We start from the raw sequence: 20,531 nt of genomic DNA on the forward strand, positions 1-20,531 counted from the left end.
CTAGATAGTCAAGTTCAGGTAGAGGGCTCCAGGAAATATATGTCCACTGCTCCCTCGATTGATTAGGAATTAAGCAAAGTCATCATGGGAAGAAATTCTTTGCCAGGAAGAAATTATTCAATGTGAGGGTGGTGCGGCCCTGGAACAGGTTGCCCAGAGAGGTTGTGGATGCCCCATCCCTTGAAGTGTTCAAGACCATGTTGGATAGGGCTTTGAACTACTCAGTCTAGTGGATCCACAATCCACAGCAGGGGATTTGGAATGGACTGGCTAGAGAGGCAGTGGAGTCACTATCCATGGAGGTGTTTAAGGAAAGTCTAAATGTGGTACTCAGTGCTACGGTCTAGTTGACATGGTGGTGTTACATCATAGGTTGGACTGAATGACATCAGAGGTCTTTTCCAACCTAATTGATTTTGTGATTCTTTGAACTAAATGGTCTTTAAGGTCCCTTCCAACCCAAGCCATTCTATGATTCTACGATCATCAGGATCCTGGGATCATGACACCAGCTCTGTAGATAAGACAAGGACAGTATCCACTGTGCCCTTCCAGAATCCCTCAGGGATTCTGTGGTCCGTGTTGCACCTTTTATGCAGTGTTTTTGAACAATGGGCTTTGCATCAGACTTTTAATGTAAATGGAATGTGCTCTGAATTTTCTTCTCTGCCAGTTGCAGCCTGCACACTGTGCCAGTTTTGTTGTTCACCTTATGTCAGTCTGTGTAAGACTTAACTGCAGCTAGTTATTCTTACAGCTGATCATCCTTATTCTAGAGTAATATTTGAGTAGAATTATCAATTAATATTTTTTAATTTATTTCCAGCTTATTTTTTATGCCTTAATGTACATCATTAGAACATGTGTGTTTACTCCAGAGATCCTTTCTGTGCCTTGAAATCTCATATTGAGAATATGCAGCCTCTTTCAGAATCATGAACCATGTAGGAAACTGCTTGTTTCAGGAATAAGCTCATGGATGAATGGATTATTGTTGAGCAAGTGGGCTAAGCATTTCAACACTTTTTGCCAATTGGAACCTCATTACTTTTTTTTGAAGATGCAAGGCTTGTTGCAGAATTCTGATTTATTTGTTATTTTTATTCCTTATTGAACATACCATTTACCTATATTTGCCTTTTTGTATGTGAGTCTTTTCCTACAGACCTTGCAAGTTCTGTATTGGGACAAGTTCTATCACATTAAAGAATATATGAAATTGTAATAAAAGTGTAAATGTGTCTCATGCATACTTTTACTTATCTGGTTTATATTCCATGACTAGGAGGCATACAGCTTCATGATGATTTCTCTAACAAACAGAACTAAATGGATATTTTCTGAGACAGCTTTCAGCAGAAAATCTATTTGCTGAGCCCAACTATTATTTTTTTATTTATTTTTATTTCTGCCTCTTATTACTATATTTACTTCTATGGATTTTATAATAATTTTCTGAAGTCATACTTGGTCACATTCTTGCCTAGCTACCTTAGACCAGAAACTGAATACTTTTTTTTGGGCTTAGACAGTGTGTGGTTACCACAAGTTCCTGTTTTGAGACCCTAAAATTTTGGATCTGTGACCAGATCTAGGCAGACCACCTAGCAAGATAATTTTGGGTTGTATACCAGATGAACTGCTTATATGATGCCAGAAGCAACTATATCTAATGCAACTGGGAATACCAGAGCATTTTTTGCCACAGAAATGGGAATTTAAGTACCTGACAGACTTAAGCTCAGCCCTGGGTTCTGTTACGGTGAGCTTGGAGATCAAGAGATTTCTCTGATTTTCATCACAGTATGAAAGGGTTTTGTATGATCCCTGTAAGGGTATATATTTACACAATAAGGAAATGAATTACATGGAAAATGCATTAGCCAATAACACTAACACCCCCGATCAATCAGTGTTAGATGTGAGTACAACCATGTAGGTATGATTATGACCAGAAATCACTGAAAAGGTAGAAAGAAAGTACAAAGAACTTTGTTTTGACCTAAAAGTTCTGTATACAATGCAATTCTTGCAGTGAAAAAGCAGAATGCCTTCACTAAATTGAGCAAGATTAGAGAATGGACAGCTCTTTGTAAAAACAGATTAACAGGGCAGTAGCAAATATCTTCACATTATCAGGATTGCCTTGACAATGGAAAAGAACAAATCGTACTCTGTGAATTTGAAATTGCTTTCCTAATGTTGCTTTCCAAATGTACCTGTTTATCTCTGGACTGTAGGAATTAACATCAAGCTACTTAATAGCAAAGGCTGACCTGTTGATTTATTTGAGGGATTAAGGCCAATGTTACCATGTCTTTTGCCATAAAAGGAGGAGATGAGAGAGTAGAAGAAAGACTTGGAACCCTCAAAGTCATAACAAAGTAATCTTAAAGATACTATAGTTTTTGCGATTCAAGTTGAAAGATACAAATTGTCTTCCCAGACTGGCAGTCCATTAAGAATTCAGGACCTGTTTACTTCTCTAATTTTGATTAACCAAGTTATCTAGTTTGTTTGCTCTAAGGTGGTTAATTTGGAAGAATTTTCAATGTATGATGAAGTGAAAACATGTGTCCTCAACAAAAATCCCAAATTATATGTGACCAGGGAAAATATCTTTTATGAAATAAGAAAATGAGGCCCCAGAGTTTTATGTATAATAAAATACTGTACCAACACGTGTGGTTAGGATGCTGGAGTTGAATCCATGAAACCAGATACATTTCTTAAAATCCTTGCCCAGGAAGATTCATTGTAAATAGTTAACTCTCCACCTAGAATACGGACAGGGACAGATGAACATCTCAGGTTGAAGCTGGACCTTATTGTGCAACCAATAATGACAGGAAGATCTGGACCAGTGAGAAAAAAAAAAAGGAAAGCATAAGTATATCATTGTAGACAGGCCTTGTGGGAATACCAGGAACACTAAAACGTTGTGACTGTTTCTTTTAATCCATTTATGAATTGTATCTCATGACTCTTGTGTAAACTATGTAAGTAATTTGACACAGTAGGAATTGAGGCACCTGCAAAAACTCAAACAAAATGTAGGTGAAGGGGTCTGGTTTACATTTTTATGTGTTAAATTTTGCATAAGTTGCACTTGATTATAACACAAATTTGGATATAGCCCTGAAATTCTTCTGAATAATATTGCACTCAGAAATTATTTTTAAGTTGTTTATAACTTCTGGCTACTATTCCCTCTTGCTTTCTTCCCTTCACTACATATACTTCTTAATTAGGGCTCATCCTTCTAGAAATTAGAAACTCCATTTGGTTTGGCCTAGGATTTCAATTTTTAGGGGAAAAGGTAATGCCCAAAGTTATTACTCAGTAATATATACAGAAGTGTTAATTTGATGCTACTGTTTGGTTTTTTTTTGTAAAAATTCTTGTAATTCCTTGAAAGTTACTATAATACCTTTGGTACATATAATTTAGAGGCCTTGAATCTCCAAACATTTATTGTCATGATTAATTTTAAACATCTGCTTAGCTCATTAATTTTTATGACGTTACTTTTACTAAAGTTAAGCACGTGAATATTTTATGTAAGAACAAGGCCATGACTTGCTACAGCCTAGGAGGGTTAAATAATCAAAAGAGTTTAAAATACAACAGTTGAAAGAGCTACATTACAAGAGCTCTGGTACATTAGGTTACCGCACTGTGTGAAATACTTTGAAATAATATTACTTTTTTAGAAGTGCTAAAGCCATATTTTCACTGTTTACAAAATCAAGTAAGAAATTAAAATGTAGGTATAAATATGCTGAAGATAATGCATACAAACAAATGGGGTTAATTGAAGAACTCAGGAATTTCTCCATTATTATTTTGGTCAAAATGAGGTTTGCTGTTATATATATATAATATCTATATACTTACATATATATATGCTAAGCCCTGCACAGCCACTCACTCACTGCTGTGCAGTGAGGTGGAGGAGAGAATCAGAAGGATCAGTGAGGAAGCTCTAGGGTTGAGATAGATACAATTTAATAGGTAAAGCAAAAGCTGAATACTCCACAAAGCAGAACAAAAGCTGGGGCTGGATGCACCTCTCCACAACACAGGGATAGACAATCTCATTGTCCTCAAGTGCCGTAATAGCGCAGCACATACCTGGCCATGTGCCCATCCTCCATGGGCTGCCTTCAGCAGCCTGCAGCCTGTCCATATGGTAGCTGGGTGCTTCCCTTTCCTGCTGCTCATGGCCTTTCTCTGTGAAGAGATCACAAAGTCAGGCTGATCTAGGAAACAGTCCCAACCTGATCTTTGCATCCAGGAGGACCAGCTATGTCCACAAACAGTGCATGTCTGCAGCATCATGGAGGACCCCAGGGATGGCCAGGATCTCCTCAGTGAGCACCATTCCACAGGGTCTGAGCTCAGCGGACAAAGCTGGGACCAGCAGCAGGACCACTGACAGCCCTCAACACTGGTGCACCATGGGGGCAGACAGTGCCAGAGATGAGGCTCAAGATGAGCAGTCATGCGGGCCCAAGAGGGAGATGAGCTTCCCACAGCATCCAGTCCAGGACTGCCTGGAGACAGCACATGTGGAATGTTGGGCATGGGTACTTCCAATGACTGAGAGAGGTTGTTCAGCCTGGAGAAGGGAAAGCTCCAGGGAGACTTTCTAGTAGCCTACCAGTACCTAAAGGGGTCCTATGATAAAGCTGGAGAGGGACTTTTTACAAGTACATGTAGTGATAGGGGAATGGCTTTAAACTAAAAGAGGACAGGTTTAAATTAGATATTAGGAAGAAATTCTTTACTTTGCGGGTGGTGAGGCACTGGAACAGGCTCCCCAGAGAGTTATTCAAAGCCCACCCAGACTCAGTCCTGTGAAGCAGGCTCTAGGATGACCGTGCTTGAGCAGGGAGGTTGGATCAGATGACCCACTGTAGTTCCTTCCAATCTTACTCATTCTGTGAAATAAAAATTTCCAAATATGCAGGAAAAAACTCTAAAATATGACTTTTTAGAAATATCTTAGGCACATGCAGAAGGACCTGTCTGGGAGAGTTCCTGTGACAGCCTGACAGTATACCCAGGGTGTTTATCAATACATCTGTCCATACAAACAGTACCTAACAATTGGTCTAGGTCCAACAACAGCTACCTAGAGTAAGGATATGACGGTAGGACTGAGATTCAAACCTGAAGAGGTTCTGTGACATTTTGTTGAATGCATTGTTTGAAACCAGAGAGCAGTTCAGTCAGCCACTTTGTCTCAGATCAGTTCCTTGTCTCATCTTTGCTAACGACAGATGCAAAGTTCTGGAACCACTCAGGGAATTGATGGCTGAGTGTGCTGGGTATGTGCATAGGCACAGCCCTGACATGCTGCTCATCCACAAATATAATTTGAATTTCCTTGTTATACAACAGTTATAACTTTCATTCAATAAATTTTGCTAGAGAGTCAACCTGTTTACAAATAGCAATTTCTTTTCAAAGACTGATTTTTTAAATGCAAACAAGATAAAAAAGTTATCTCCATGTATATATATTAATTTTCTTTTGCAAAAGTTGAATTTAAGTATTTAAACAACGTCTTTAGAGCTATGCTTAACACCATTTTTCTCTGTTTCTTAACGGGCATGTGCAATCTACTCCCAGGTGCAATAATGAGCTACAATCAGAGTTACAGCAGTTGGAGGGGTATTCTTCCACTTTATTGAGTTAATCTTTATCAACTCTAGCAAGGTCATTCCTGACATATTTTGTCAGATATGGTCTTAAAGGTTGCCAATCTTGAGTCTCTACAATTTAACTCAGTAACCTATTTAGTTCTTAGAAGTCCTTCTAATAGAAAATCTTTCTCCAAGTCTACCCTAAAGTTTTCTTCCTTTATTTTAAGTCTGATACTTTTTGACTTCTCCACTATGGACATTGAGAACAGAAGTTTTTTACATACATTAAGGCAGTTATCATGTCTTCAATTTTCTCTTCAGTCTATAGCAACTCCTCTTACTAAAACTCTCTTACTAAGCCATAGGAGTTGGAACTCTACCACCCTTATGGCTTTTTTTTGCTGGATTTTCTCTAACTGTATTACATCTTGGGTCTGAAAATATCATGAACATGCTATCTTTACAATAGAGGAAATGTATTTTGGGAATAGAAAGCAGATTACTAAAAGGTTAAATTTTTAAATGAAAGATGAGTAAAAAAAATTATAGAGTTTTACATAGGAAATTATCATAAAACATATGGATAGAAATAGTTTTAATTGTGTGGGTTCTGCCAAAATCCAGCTTTGAGTTTGAATTTTATTCAGTATGGCAAAAAATTCAGGGAACATCATCCTGTAGTCACGGATTCAGCAAAGTTACATAATCATGTACATCAAAAGTACCGTGGGAAAGAAGTTGATTTTTCATTAAGCAAGTGAACTGATGAACTGGTTCATAAAAAAAAATAGGCTAAGGGCTCCTGGGTTCCATATAGTAAGGGATCCCATGCTTATTGTTTTCTTCTCATATCTTTGCCATCCTTGCCAGCAGAAAGCTTGCACATCACCTCTGATCATTCCCCCAGGGCCAGTTCCTGGTTGCACTTTGTGATTTAGAATAGAGTTCTAACATGGCAGATATAAAAGGAAGGAAAGTTAGAGGAAAATATTTGTGTTGATCATTTTCCTGATCATTTTCTCCCCAGTGTTTGGGTTCATAAAAGCAGCAGCAATGATTTTAGGCACATAGTTTATTGTATGAAATTCTTACACAATACTTATTCTTCCACCTAGAAAGTTCTTAAACTACCATTTGTCAGATTTTTGAGAGGCAATCTAGGGAAAGATCAATTTATGCTTGTCCTGTGTCTTATATTCTTTACCTACATATCTGCAATGGAAGAAAGGATGAGTTTTGTTCTGATCCAGTATCATGGTTCTCATATTATTACATTATAAGTTTGTTTTAATGATCACTTCATTTTATATCGTTTATTTCTCTATAACAAAAATCAGAAGCCATAGCTATTATATTCATCTAACATCTTAATGTTTTCCCTTTTGGCACTAAATCTTCTTCTTCATTCTTCGCTTTTTTTTGTCTTTTCATATTTTGCAGTTTCCCTTTTTCCCATTACCTCTTGTCTGTTTTGTTTCACAGATAAAGGAAAATAAAAACAAGGACATATAAAGCTATTTCCACTTTTTTTTTTGGTCTTTTGTGTTTCTGTAATACTTTTGCTGTCCTTATTCTTCATCTGTCTATCTTTCTCGTGTACTTTTAGGACAATGACTGTGCTTGTTTTGCTAATATTGCTAATGTTTTTAACAACATTCATGAAGTTTTAATTTCTATATTCCAGTTCCTATATTAGAAAAACCACACTAATAAAAACCCCACACTTGTACTGCCAATTCCATCTGGTATGTCACTGAGATTACACTCAGATGACACTTAGAAAAAACATTGTCACAATGCATAAAATTCAGCAGGAACAATAATAACTAAGATAATAATTTTTATTCCTCTGATTATAGTGACTTTCTCATTATGCTGTCATTGTTGGGATAACTTCTTGTTCATGTTTGCAGCCTCTCTGCTAAGATGACTTTTAGCAACTGAAAGAATATTTTTGAATGTATAAAATTAGAAGGTAACATGTGGTCTTTATGGATTTAACAATTAGCCACTGCCACTATAATGTCCTTCATTTTATCTAAAAGTTTGTCCTTGAACAAATTCTAGGCCTCTTCTGTTTTCATTGTGCTTTGTGATGATCTTTGCCTTTTCATTGATTCAGCACTTACCTTTGAGCCTTACTTTTCAAATATGTTGAATTTGCCTTTTATCAGCTTAAAAATGTGAATCTCATGCATATTTACATTGCAAGCTGTGACAGCTCTGGAAGAGGTCAGTTGTGTCAACTGCTTCATACACCCACAAGAAATTCTATTATCTCTTGAACAGACACAGCTTTATTATGTGTAAAACTAAGCATATTTATAATATTACCTCCTTATTTTGAAACTAAGAGTTTGGGGGTATAGTTTTACAGTTTTAAGTAAGAAGGGTCTTAAATGAATGCTGAAAAAGAAGAAAAGTAAAGTTTGAATGAAAAATCTTTGTTCCATTGTACTTTTGTGGCTGCCACCAAGGAACAATGTTAGTTTTAAAATGATAGCTGTGACTTCCTTGTCATTGTGATATCAGTTTTTCTGATTATGGGATGATAAAGGCAAACAATTTTGATTAAAAAATATAAAAAATCAGGCAATCATTGGTTGATAATCTGTTGAATCAGATATTTCATAGGCTAGAACCTGATTCAAAACTGTTCTTTGCAGTACAAGGACACAAAATATTTGTATGTCTTTGCTTTTAATTTTATCTCTTCTTTTATGTAGCTTGACTTAGTCCGTGATCTCATTTTAAAAGCATACATTTGTTTATGATGATCACCACTGGGGTAAATTATTGGTGAGATTGTGTTTTGTCTTGAATTGGATTTAAAGGTCATGGGGAGAATTGAGGCAAAGGAAAAGTTACTCTAGTACAGAACCTGAACTCAACTCTGACCTTCAACATTTCAAGTAGGAGTTGCATGAAAAAGGAAAAGATAAGGCTAGGACAGCTGAAAAGCTAAAATGAGGAGAAACAACTCAGAGTTTTGCAAAAATACATAATAAAATTAACTCCTGCTGGGAATTTTTTTTTAAAGTTCTTATTAATACATTCCTCAGTCTCCTGTTGGACTGTGGAATATATTGTTGAGCCAGGTGCAGATTATGAAGGGCAGCTGATTTAGTTCTTCAATGTTTATAAGCACTTCCACTAAACTGCATGCTATAGGGGGGAAAAAAAGTAATTTTTTTTTCTGTGTTAGGAAGAAAGTGGAAATGGTATTTAAAACTTAGTTGATATCTAGTAAGGACTCCATTTGGTCACTGCATTTTTTCACTCTGTTTCTTTCTATATTTTTCATTTGTATTTTTTAATTTTCAGGGCACTTTGAAATTAATAATTCAATGTGAATTATTCCTCTATTGGAGTTTCTGCAGTAAGACTGCAGTGAATATTGCTGTTTGTAGCAAAGGCTCTATCACAAGTCAAAGGAGTTTTATTTCTTTGTGTGTGCGTCCATTGAAACAATTTATTTGAAGACTTTGAGAGTGAAAGAAAAAGCTACAAGCCAAAAGAGGCTAATAAAAGTCAATATCTTCCCTTTGAGCAATGTCAATCAATTTGAGTGAAATAGATTCCCTACTTGTTCCATAAGAAAAGTACTTTGTGTCACAAATGACATGGAGAATTCTTGGGTGTCCTCATTATCAAGAAATACCTGATGTTTTGGTCTTGCATTTCCTATTTAATTGGTAAAGGATTATTTGTCTTAAGCTATCTGTTTCCATTAGAAAATTTAGAAAAAATATAATTTTATTAAATTATGTTACGCTGAAAGATAAGTAGCACTTCCCAGGACAAAAAGTGCTATAGTAAGTCTGGAATTATTTGGCATTAAAACAGCATAGTAAATTGAAAGTGTATAATGGATGTTTAATCAGCTCAGAAAAGACAGGTTTGAAATTTTTGTAATACTTTGTCCTATCCAAAGAGAGATTCCATTATATTCTTATTCTCTCTTATCTGGTTCATATTTTAGTGGTAATTGTAGTAGTAAAAAATAAATGGGAAAATGTAAATTTACTTAAGGATCTTTTGCATTTAAATGTTAAAAACATTCAGCTGGTATACAGAATCCAGCTTTCCTGGTAATATTTGTTATGTATATAAAATGAAACTTTATGGAAGTAGAAATATTATTTTAAAATACATTTGGTATTTTAAAATAAATTATTCAAACAAATATTTTATGTTTAGGTAACAAATTCTAGTTACCTAACAACACTTTTTTTTTAATATAACATATGGTTACTATATAGTTAGGACATCAGGCTACAGTGGGCTTTAGTTGGGAAATGCTAAGGTCTGCTTTGTCTGAACTTTCATAACAGGTTTGTTTTGTCTGATTTTTAACGTAATAATTTTTCATTGTTTTTTAGTTCTAATTTCCAGTCTTTTGGCTTAGTTTTTCCTTCTTTATTTTGGTGATCAGTAAAAACATACAACCTCTATGCTAAGCAGTGCTAGAGATGGTTCCGCTGAGGCATCTAATGAGATTTTTTGTTTGTTTTTTAAGGCTATTTAGAGTGTTTCTTAGTCCTTATTCACACCAATCTTCTTGAGGGAGACATGTTAAAATCCCACACATTCTTTTTCATCCCTACCATAAATGTTATATAATACACACACTACAATACACAGTTTGACTGTAATTTGGTCCCTTGTTGATGACAGGCTCCAAAGATCTTGTTTCTGCCTATAACCCTTTGACAAATTATCCTCTTACTACAGAACCAACTTCTCTGCTAAATACTGTATTATTAATTATGGGTAGGGGTAGAGAGGAAATAAATGTCTGGCAAAACTTCCTTATAGAAATTTGATATAGGATAGCGTACCTGCTTTCAGGAATGAATAAATATTATATATGGGCAATTGCAGACAAGATTTGAATTATTGAAAATACCTGTGCCTGTTGGTGAAACACTAAAAAATGTATTCTTAGATGACTTATCCCTTTATCTTTCCTTCTTGTGGTGCTGCATGGAGGGTGTTGTATTCTGGACTATGTAATTACTGTTGTCCTTCTGCTTTGTTATTCCTACACATTAAGGACAGGGAAAGACAACTGACCTCCACAAAGTTTTTTCTACAGGCCAAAAATAGATTAAATATCTCCAACTTGAAAACATTGCATGGCATTCTTTACCCACAAGGCTCCATCTGCTCTTCTTTTGTCTGTGTCTATAAAGAGTAGAAGTATATTAACAAGAAATGGTTTTCTCAAACACTCACTATTTAAGGGAAATTCTAAGGTGACATATATAACTCATCTTTCTCTTCACCATTGACACCTTATTAAAAAGAATTCTGTTCTGTCATTTTCCTCACTGAAAAATACAAATGCTGTTTGCCACATAGGTTTTATAAGTTTTAATTTATATGCTTTTCTATAGGTGATAAATGAAAATGGTATTTGGTCCCAACATAGGTTAAATAAACATTCCAGAAGTTCTGTTTTTTTGATTCAGCTAAAATATCCTACAGCGCGTTCAACATCTGTAGAAAATGTGTCCAACCAGTATTAATTAATTTAGTGCATCTTGATGAATTCATGATGAGTTCATTTGCTATTGCTGTAATTGTTTAAAGTGTTTTGGTAGGATTTCCAGAATAATTAAGTATTAATTAAGTGGATCCATGTTGTTGAGAATCCCCTGATACACTGAGTATTTCAGTGTAATGGAAAGCATCAAAGTCCTCATCAGAATGAACAAATCCCTTCTTGTTCAGAAAAATAACTATGCAGAAAAGGAAGTAAAGAAGTCAGGGCAGAGGAAGCCTTCTTTTCTTTCATGCTCTGTTTCAGATTCTCACACAGTTCTTCAAAGTAGACATTGTGCTCCTTACATGTGATGACAATAAAGTGGTCATGATGGCTGAGTTACAGAAAGTTATCTGGTTCAGTGTTGTTGCTATAGAGTGGGCTAGCAGCACTGCTAGGACTTCCTGACAGATTAGAGACCTTTCAATGAAAATGGGAATAGCAGGATCGGGTCTTTTATTCAGTAAATTATATGAGTGACTATTCTTTTGCCATGTTTAAATGCAAAACACATGAAATATATTTTTGTTTTCAAGTTGTTAAGTTATATGTTAATGCACCCCGTGATTTTCACAACCACGACAGAAGTTTCTTGGCATTCTAGATTTAAAAAAAAAAAAAAAAAAGACAAACCTGAAATAATTCAACTGTTGTTTGAAAAATGGTGATCTGTGACTGAGTAGAAAACTAAGGAATCGTAAAAGGGGGAGGGATAGGGAAGGGATACTCTTGTACCGTTATTGTGAGTTATATAAGTATTTCAAGGAGACATTAATATGCAAAACAAAAGCTGTCTTTATTCCAGTTTTCTTTATGGACAAGAAAGAAAACCAAACCAATCAAACAAAATACTGCCATTCTGTGCAGAACTGTAAAGGAGAGAGAAAGTGCCTTTCCAGTTCTCTGCTCCTACACTTCCAGAGAATTGAGACAGGTTTTGCTTGAAAAGAAAAATCCCTTTAAGTAAGCTCTTTGTTCCATTGTACTGCTATGCCTCAAACATTCTTCTAAAGCAAACCCCAAAGTATGGCATACCACTAAACTTAAATTTCTATTTCAGTATTTATTATTGGATTTTTCAACTCTATGCTTTCCTTCAGTAATTTTACTTTTGTAAGAAGAGAATAATAACATGTTGCTCTGTTATGTTGACCCATCTCACAACATAAAATGATGAGAAATTGAATATATAAATGAAGTGACTCAGTTAGTATTAGAAGGGTGACCCTGAAACCCACCATAAAAATATTAAATACCTTTGTTTTATTCCTTTTGTTAAGACACTTTTGACGTGGCTTCTAAAAAGATGAACTGCAGGATAATATTGAAAATCTCTCTGGCTTAAGCTTGAGAATAAAATAGGAATTACGATTTCAAAATATCTGAGCGTATTATTATTGTCTACTTAAAGAAAATAAAACTTGACAAAAGAGAGATTGTATAATGCAAAATGATGTGGACAGAAGACATGGAACTTCCAGAAACTAGAAATTAAGAAACTGATGGGAAATCAAGGAAAGGTTACATGAAGAAAATCACATATCTTTGGATGCATCTGAGATGCATGAGAGTAATGAAGAAAATTTGACAGTGATGCAGTGAAGAAAAATGCAGGTGGATAGCAATGTACTCTTATCAAGTTGATAGCAGAGATGGAAGAGAAAATATTGGAGGATGAGGAAATAATGGAGAACAAATAAATCAGAAAAATTAAGTGTGATTTCTGAGCAAACAGAGTGCATTACCTAACACTGAAGAGAATAGTGGATAATAGGAAGTGGACTTAGGAGCTGAGAGTTCATGGAGAGACAGTAAGCAAAAAGAACCAGAATTTAAATATTTTAAAACTACTTGTAGAGATTGCATGCTAAACAGCTGTTTGATTTTGGTTTGAGCTGAGTTTTTTGTTTGTGGATTTGTTTTCTTTTTTACTTAAAATAACATTTCTATAGTCAAAAAATTACTTAATAGTGAAGGTTTTGGCAAGGAGTTCCTACTACTAGTTCTTTGTTGAGCTGGCATCTACCCAGAGTCTAAAAAAGACATGGTAAATCTTCTCCATTTGATTGAGATTAAAGCCTCCTTTTTGCAATTATTATACTATATTTCTCCTCTATATCTCCTTTAGAAACCATTGCATGACCCTAGGTGGTATATAACAGTGTTATAAATCATGGAGGTAAATAAGGAATATTGTCACTATATCATACAATATGAGAACATAGAAGGATCCAAAGAAATTCTCAGGTAATACGTTTGAAGAAGGCAACTTCAATACTTTTTCACTCAGCACAAGACTTTCCAGTCAAGAAATGTTTCAACAATTTCATGGAAAAATGGTCTGGCTGTGCCCATCAGACAGCACATTTCAAATACAAGTGAAGCTGCAAAAGGCCCACACTGTAGTTTTCTGGAAGAAGAGCAAAGCCAGCCCTGTGCACATCCTGTTTTATATTCTTCCATACATACAAGTTATAGCCTGCTAATAGAGGTGATATACTTTACTATTACTGCATTTATGGCTTTATACACTTAACTTGGTAAAACTTAGGTAGCCCAGAATCTGAGAAATAATTTATTTTGTAAATAACTAATATTTGATATCCAGATGACAATTTTCTGGTACAACTCTGTTTTTTTTTCTGCTACAGGAACTTTTTCTCAATAATTTCAAATTTAACTCTGTTCTTGTTTTGACTTAAAATGAGCTCTGTTTTGGTTTAGCAGTGAACTGGTCTCATGTTTAAACCCTTTCTGTTAATAGTTTTGTTTGCATGTCTGGAACGATTCTCGATACATGAGTTTAGGAAGGAAAGGGCTAGTATCTTTCTCAGGTAATATCTAAAGTCTCTAAAAGAAGAGCTAAATCAGGTCAAGCTATAAAAGACAGACAGAAGCATGTTTCATAAGGTAATATTTACAGTTCTAGTATTAGAGGAATTTATAGCATAGAGTTTCTATAATTCCTAGAAAGATTTAAATGTACATTTGCAAATATTCCACAGACTGTGAAATACTTAGCTACTCAAAAAACATTATTCCCTTCCTATCAGTTAGCATGTAGTGATCTAAATTTATAAAACAATGTTTCTGAAAGATTCATGTTAAGGGTAATAATGAGTTTTTTATCCAGATTGCTTCTAGAAATATAAATAACAGCAGCAACAATAAAAGAAAAAAACCCCACCACATACATTGTATTTTCTGGGTTCAGATTGTTTTTATGTAACCAGTAAATAAACAGTTTCCCTGTTATGAAAGAACAAATTTATATGTACCTGAAAGTGCCCGGACTCTTATAGTAAATGAAAAACTATATAAGGCTCAGAAAAAAGTTTCTCACACAAAACCCCTGGTCATGCAAAGGTGAAGTTAAGAGAGTGGAAAAGCAACCTATCAGAGCATTTCATTTTATAACTGTATTGCTAAAGTTGTACAGAGAGAATATCTTCTTTCTAAAAGAATACCTCATGGTTTAGTTCATTCTTTCATTATCTTATAGAAAGATCACTTTCAACATAAATCCTAGCATGAAGATAAGGGACTCGACTGCACATTTTCAAATTACTTTAAAATAACTAGATGTTCCCAAGAAACATCTATTTCCCTAAACTTTTTACATTAAACAACTCTTCATAATACCTTTTAGTATGCCAAAAAAATAAATGGTTATCTTAATAATAATTCAACCACAAAAAATATACAACCACATTCTGTAGAAGGTGAAGCAAAATGATACAGAATATGACTGAGAATGATATTATAAGTTATGCAGATATAAACTTATGAATCTTTGTATGATGACTTCTACTGCTTTTACAGCATTGTCCTTGAGAGCTAAAAGCCACTTTTTTTTTTAAGAATGCTATGTTTGTAAATGTCTAGGATGATAACAACATATTTCAAGTTGTTTTCAGAATTCAAAAGAGCTTTAGACATCTGAACAGAGAAAAAAAAGTATTTAAGCAGGGAACAGACATAAAATTTACATAAACTTTCTTCTCCGATCACATGATGAGGAATATTACAAGCTTCTGGTTGAACTATATTTGTACTGCTTATCCTTCATAACAATAATCAACAAGATACAAAATCCTTACTAGCAGTATTGGATAGAGAGATTCTCTCGTATCTCAAGTTACGGACTTGAATCATACACAGTTGTCATGGTTTGAGATACCCAAAAATCTACAATAGTGTTCAGAAATGTTTTTAGGCCCTGGTGCATTATACCACTGAGAAATATGGAGTAAAATTCCATCTATAGATGTCTTTTAGTATTCTAGTCTTTCCTTTTCAGAAAAAGGCACATACATGTGCATGAACAGTGTTGAAACAAACAGTGCTGGAAACACCACAAATGTCAGTGTTTGCCTTCCTTGTAACTCTGTCTACCCATATGTAAGGCAGGATCAGGAATGTGTATCCTGAGAAACAGCCCTGAGAAGCCAACAGACCTTGCAACACTGTGGTACCCTTTCAAAGGAATGGACTTTACAAGGTGACTTCCTCTGACCTCTTTGGTCATTGCTGAAAGGCGATAAAACTGGTTTAAATAGATCTTTTAAACTGATGCTTGGTCAGAAGTTCAGATTGGCTACCTTAGTTCCTATAGTTGTGTACGGGGGGCGTGTGGCAAGGTTTTAGAAGTGGGTGGGCTGAAGAGTGATCTACCCTGGCTACCCTGTTTCCAGCTGGCTCCATGACACATCCACTGCAGGACACAACTGAGCCCATCAGCCAAGTGTGTGATGCCTCTGAAAACATGTTTAAGAAAGGGAACAAATGCCAGACAAAGAGCACTGTGAGGGGGCAAAAAAGGGAAAAACAACAATGTAAATGCCAAGGTTAGGGTTGGAGCTGGGAGGGAGGTGCTCCAGGCACCAGAGAAGAGATTGCCCCACGGACAGTGGGGGAGAACATGATGAAGCAGGTTGTCCCACTGCAACCCATGGAGAACTGCGCTGGAGCAGACATCCACACTGTGACTAGTGGACAACCCTATGCCAGAACACATGAATATTTCCTGAAGCCCCTGGAAATACCCCTTATGAGCAGGGGAAAGGTCTGAAGAAGAATGATCAGCAGAGACAAGATGCTACAGACTGATCATGGTGTCCCATTCCCCATCTCCCTGTATCACTTAAGGCAGGGAGAGGTAGAGGAGTGGGGACTGAAGGAGTGGAGCTGGATCTGAGGAAAAGATGGGGGGAAGGTGTTGTTTTAAATTTTGCCTTTGCTTCTCACCATCCAAATCTACTTTAATTCCCAATAAATTCCATTAATTTTCAAAATTAAGCTTAGAATTCACCTCTGTTAACATAGCCAGTGCCACTTAACAGCTCTGGTTGAGACTGTAATGTGACATCTTAAATTGCCATACTCCATCTGCTTCCAGAGAATGGGCCAATTTACAGAGGAAGTGTGTCTCATCATAGATCATAGAATGGTTTGGGTTGGAAGGGACCTTTAAAGATCATGTAGTCTGACCCCTCTGTCATGGGCAGGGACAACTTCCACTAGTTCACATTAATCAAATCCCAACCCAACCTAGTCTTGAACAGTTCCAGTGATAGGGCATCCTCCCGTTCCAGTGTTCCACTACTCTCATCATAAAAACTGTCTTCTTTATGTCCAATCTTAATCTACCTTCTTTTAATTTAAAACCATTGTCCCTTGTCCTGTCACTACAGACCCTGGTATAAAGTCTCTCTTCATCTTTCTTATAAGCCCCCTTTCAAGTGCTGGAAGGCTGCTATAAGGTCTCCCTGGAGCCTTCTTTTCTTAAGCCTAAATAACCCCAATTCTCTCAGTTTTTCTTCAAAGGAGAAGTGTTCCAGCCCCCTGATAATTTTCATGGACTCTTGCTCAAGTGAATTCTACTTTGTTCATTGATAAGTGATATCTCTTTATTTATCTTAAGCACTATTTTCTCCCCGTCTTCTGTTGTGGAGTGGGAGTGACAGAGCACCTGGGTTAGTGTCTGGTGTGTTTCTATGTATCAGGACATTAAAGCTAGCAAAATTCCAATGCTGCATTGACACACATTTCCATTTATTAGTTGTTTAGATGGCATTATTTATAAGTGCAGATGAATCATTTCAATGATTCATCTCAAATACAAGTGGAAATCATTAGAAAAAAAAAAAGAAGAAAAAAAAAGATTATAACCCCCCCCCAACAATAAAAAGTTTAAAGATCCCATTGTAAAGTAAATTGTAAACATTGTTCCCTCTGGATGAGATCTACACGTTTTCTGACAGTGTTCTTTCCAGATCCTTCTACCACCACCACTGCAGTTAATAAAGACTAGCATTATACTTATGTCAGTAAAGGATTATCTTGGTACATCAACATGTTTTATTTGAAAGCATTTTATTTCTATCTCCATTGTCCATTTCTAGCCAATTAGAAAATCAGTGGATGTATTCACTGACATGCTATTTGAATTGTTATTCTTAGGCAGAATCTATGATTATGAAGTATAGCCAGATTGTTGATGTGATTTTCTAGTTGCTGTGTGAAAAACAACCACTTAGAATCAGATGGATATTTTTGGCTACGGCTTAGTCCTTATTATTGTATACTTTCTTTAAAGTATGGTTAAATTACTAACCCTGGAATCTATAATAATGAGTAAAATATTGCAAAATACAAATGTTTTTATGTTATTAAACTCATCTAGCAGCTCTGTAACAACATTCTTGAATTCATACCGTAACATGGATGTTAATGGTATTTGGTCTTCTATTTCATGTAGTCACTAGATTGTTCCCTAAAGAATATTTTCCAGTGCTTTGTCTCATCTAGACTTAAATGTACTTAGCAATAAAGCTTCTACTACTTTCCTTTGGAGACTATGTCACCATGTAATAGATTTCACTATTGGGAATCTTTACCCTATTCAATCGCAGTAAAATATTGCACCTTCATTGAAATGGGAAAGAGGAAAAACATAACAAAATCAAAAATATGTATTGGCTAGAATCTAGCAAGAGAGTTCACATCTCTTAAAAGCTCATACCTTCTGTGATACTATTTTAACTTCCTGTGAAATCTGCTGTTGCATTTTTAATCACATTTTCCTAAGTAAAGGTAAATCCTACATGTTCCCTTTGACTATATCAGTTAGTTCTCATTTAGCATTTCTTATTTGTAATTGCAAGATTGTCTTGTCCTTGAAAATGAACTACTGAAATATCCACATAACCATCAAATTTCTATAAGTCAGATTTATTTAAAACAGAGAAAATGGATTTAAGACAAATGAAGTCAAGGACAAATGGATGGTCGAGCCCAGAGAGTGGTGGTGAACGGTGCTGTGTCCAGTTGGCAACTGGTCACTAGTGGTGTCACCCAGGGATCAGTGTTGGGCCCAGTTCTGTTTAATATCTTTATTGATGGTTTAGATGAGGGGATTGAGTGTACCATTAGCAAATTTGCAGATGACACCAAGCTGGGGGGGAGTGTTGATCTGCTGGAAGGCAGGAGGGCTCTTCAGAGGGACCTGGATTAGCTGGAGACATGGTCTGATTAGAATGGGATGAGGTTCAATAAAGCCAAGTGCCGGGTCCTACACTTTGGCCACAACAACCCCCTGCAGCGCTACAGGCTGGGGACAGAGTGGCTGGAGAGCAGCCAGGCAGAAAGGGACCTGGGAGTTTGGATTGACAGGAAGCTGAACATGAGCCAGCAGTGTGCCCAGGTGGCCAAGAAGGCCAATGCCATCCTGGTCTGTATCAGGAACAATGTGGCCAGCAGGACCAGGGAAGTGATTCTTCCCCTGTACTCAGTGCTGGTAAGGCCACACCTGAGTGCTGTGTCCAGTTCCAGGCCCCTCAGTTCAGGAAGGATATTGAGGTGCTGGAGCAGATCCAGAGAAGAGCAACGAGGCTGGTGAAGGGACTGGAGCACAAGTCCTATGAGGAGAGGCTGAGGGAGCTGTTCAGCCTGGAGAAGAGGGGGCTCAGGGGAGACCTCATCACTCTCTACAACCACCTGAGAGGAGGTTGTAGCCAGGTGGGGGACAGTCTCTTTTGCCAGGCAACCAGCAGTAGGACAAGAGGGCATGGTCTTAAGCTCTGCCAGGGGATGTTTTGGTTGAATATTAAGAAGAAATTTTTTACAAAGAGAGTAATCAGACATTGGAATGGGGTGCCCAGGGAGGTGATGGATTCACTGTCCCTGGAGGTTTTTAAGATAGGACTGGATATGGCACTTAGTGCTATGGTCTACTAACCACAGTGGTGTTGGATAAAAGCTTGGACTTGATTTCAGAGGTCTTTTTCAACCTGTTTGATTCTATGATTCTATGAAGTGTATAAAGATGTTGTAACCTTTATGAGGCATTATCTTTTTAGGCCCCAGGGAGGGAACAAACTTCCATAAGTGACAGAATAAGTCATTATTTTTCAAATTAATGGAACAAGGACAAAGACTAGGATAGTAGTTACACCACTGATTAGAAAATACCGAACTGACTGACAGATATACATACAGTCACCTATTCCTAACATGTTCCTGGCATACAGCATGTAGAATATTTTGACTGGTGCTAGGATTCAAAAAAATAGGTTATAAAATAGTTATAAAATAGTCTAGGCACTGTCCAACTATATGATATGAGGATACATGAAGAGAACAGAGTAAGGTAAAGGGCAGAGGAGGAAACGATAGAACTGTTTATGTGGAATAAGGCTTTACTAGCAAGTTAGTGTTACAGAGAAGAAATACATAGAAATTGCAGGGAAGGAGAGACACACACATGTGAATGCACATGTACACCCTCCCACATCCTTCCACGCACAATCCTGGACAACAGCCTTAGCAGGTCAAAAGAATGAAGGGTTCCTGCAACAGGTAGAGAGAGGGAGAGCTGCTGCTCTTGGAGCAGGCAGCAAAAGAAGACAGCTCCCTCACTATTCCAGTGATCTCACATCAATTCTGCAGGAACAATTCCTGTTATAAATACTTCTGTCTCCATACCCCCATTCCAAATCCTATCATTTTATACAGTGTTTGTGCTTCTTGGCAGTTTTAGCCTTTAGTCTCTGCCCACTAGACTGCAATGCACAGTGAAGGTGTTACTTTCATAGGCAGATGCCTTGTCCTGTTGCTCAGCTATTTTTTCTTGCTTATCTGTTTCTTTTCTTTAGTATGCTGAAAGCAGTGTTTTCTCCACTGTCAACGTTGTACTTCTTCAATGACCAGTAATCAATTGAACATCTATGGGTTGTTTGTAGGTCTAGGTCCTCTGTTTTCAAATACGTTTTCAAGGCACTTGCTATTATCCTGTGTTTAAACTCGACATCATAACAAGAGACACCTGGTAC

General features: G+C 36.6%; 1 protein-coding gene across 1 annotated transcript in view; it reads left to right on the forward strand.

Moving 5' to 3' along the window:
* The window catches only part of GPC5 (glypican 5), a 611,018-nt gene that overhangs the window by 459,562 nt on the left and 130,925 nt on the right, over positions 1 to 20,531 (forward strand). The gene's annotated exons all lie outside the window — the stretch shown is intronic.

This window comes from Pipra filicauda, unplaced genomic scaffold (assembly GCF_003945595.2).
Source record: "Pipra filicauda isolate LSUMZ 115617 unplaced genomic scaffold, ASM394559v2 scaffold24_size8852520_pilon, whole genome shotgun sequence".
Taxonomy (NCBI): domain Eukaryota; kingdom Metazoa; phylum Chordata; class Aves; order Passeriformes; family Pipridae; genus Pipra; species Pipra filicauda.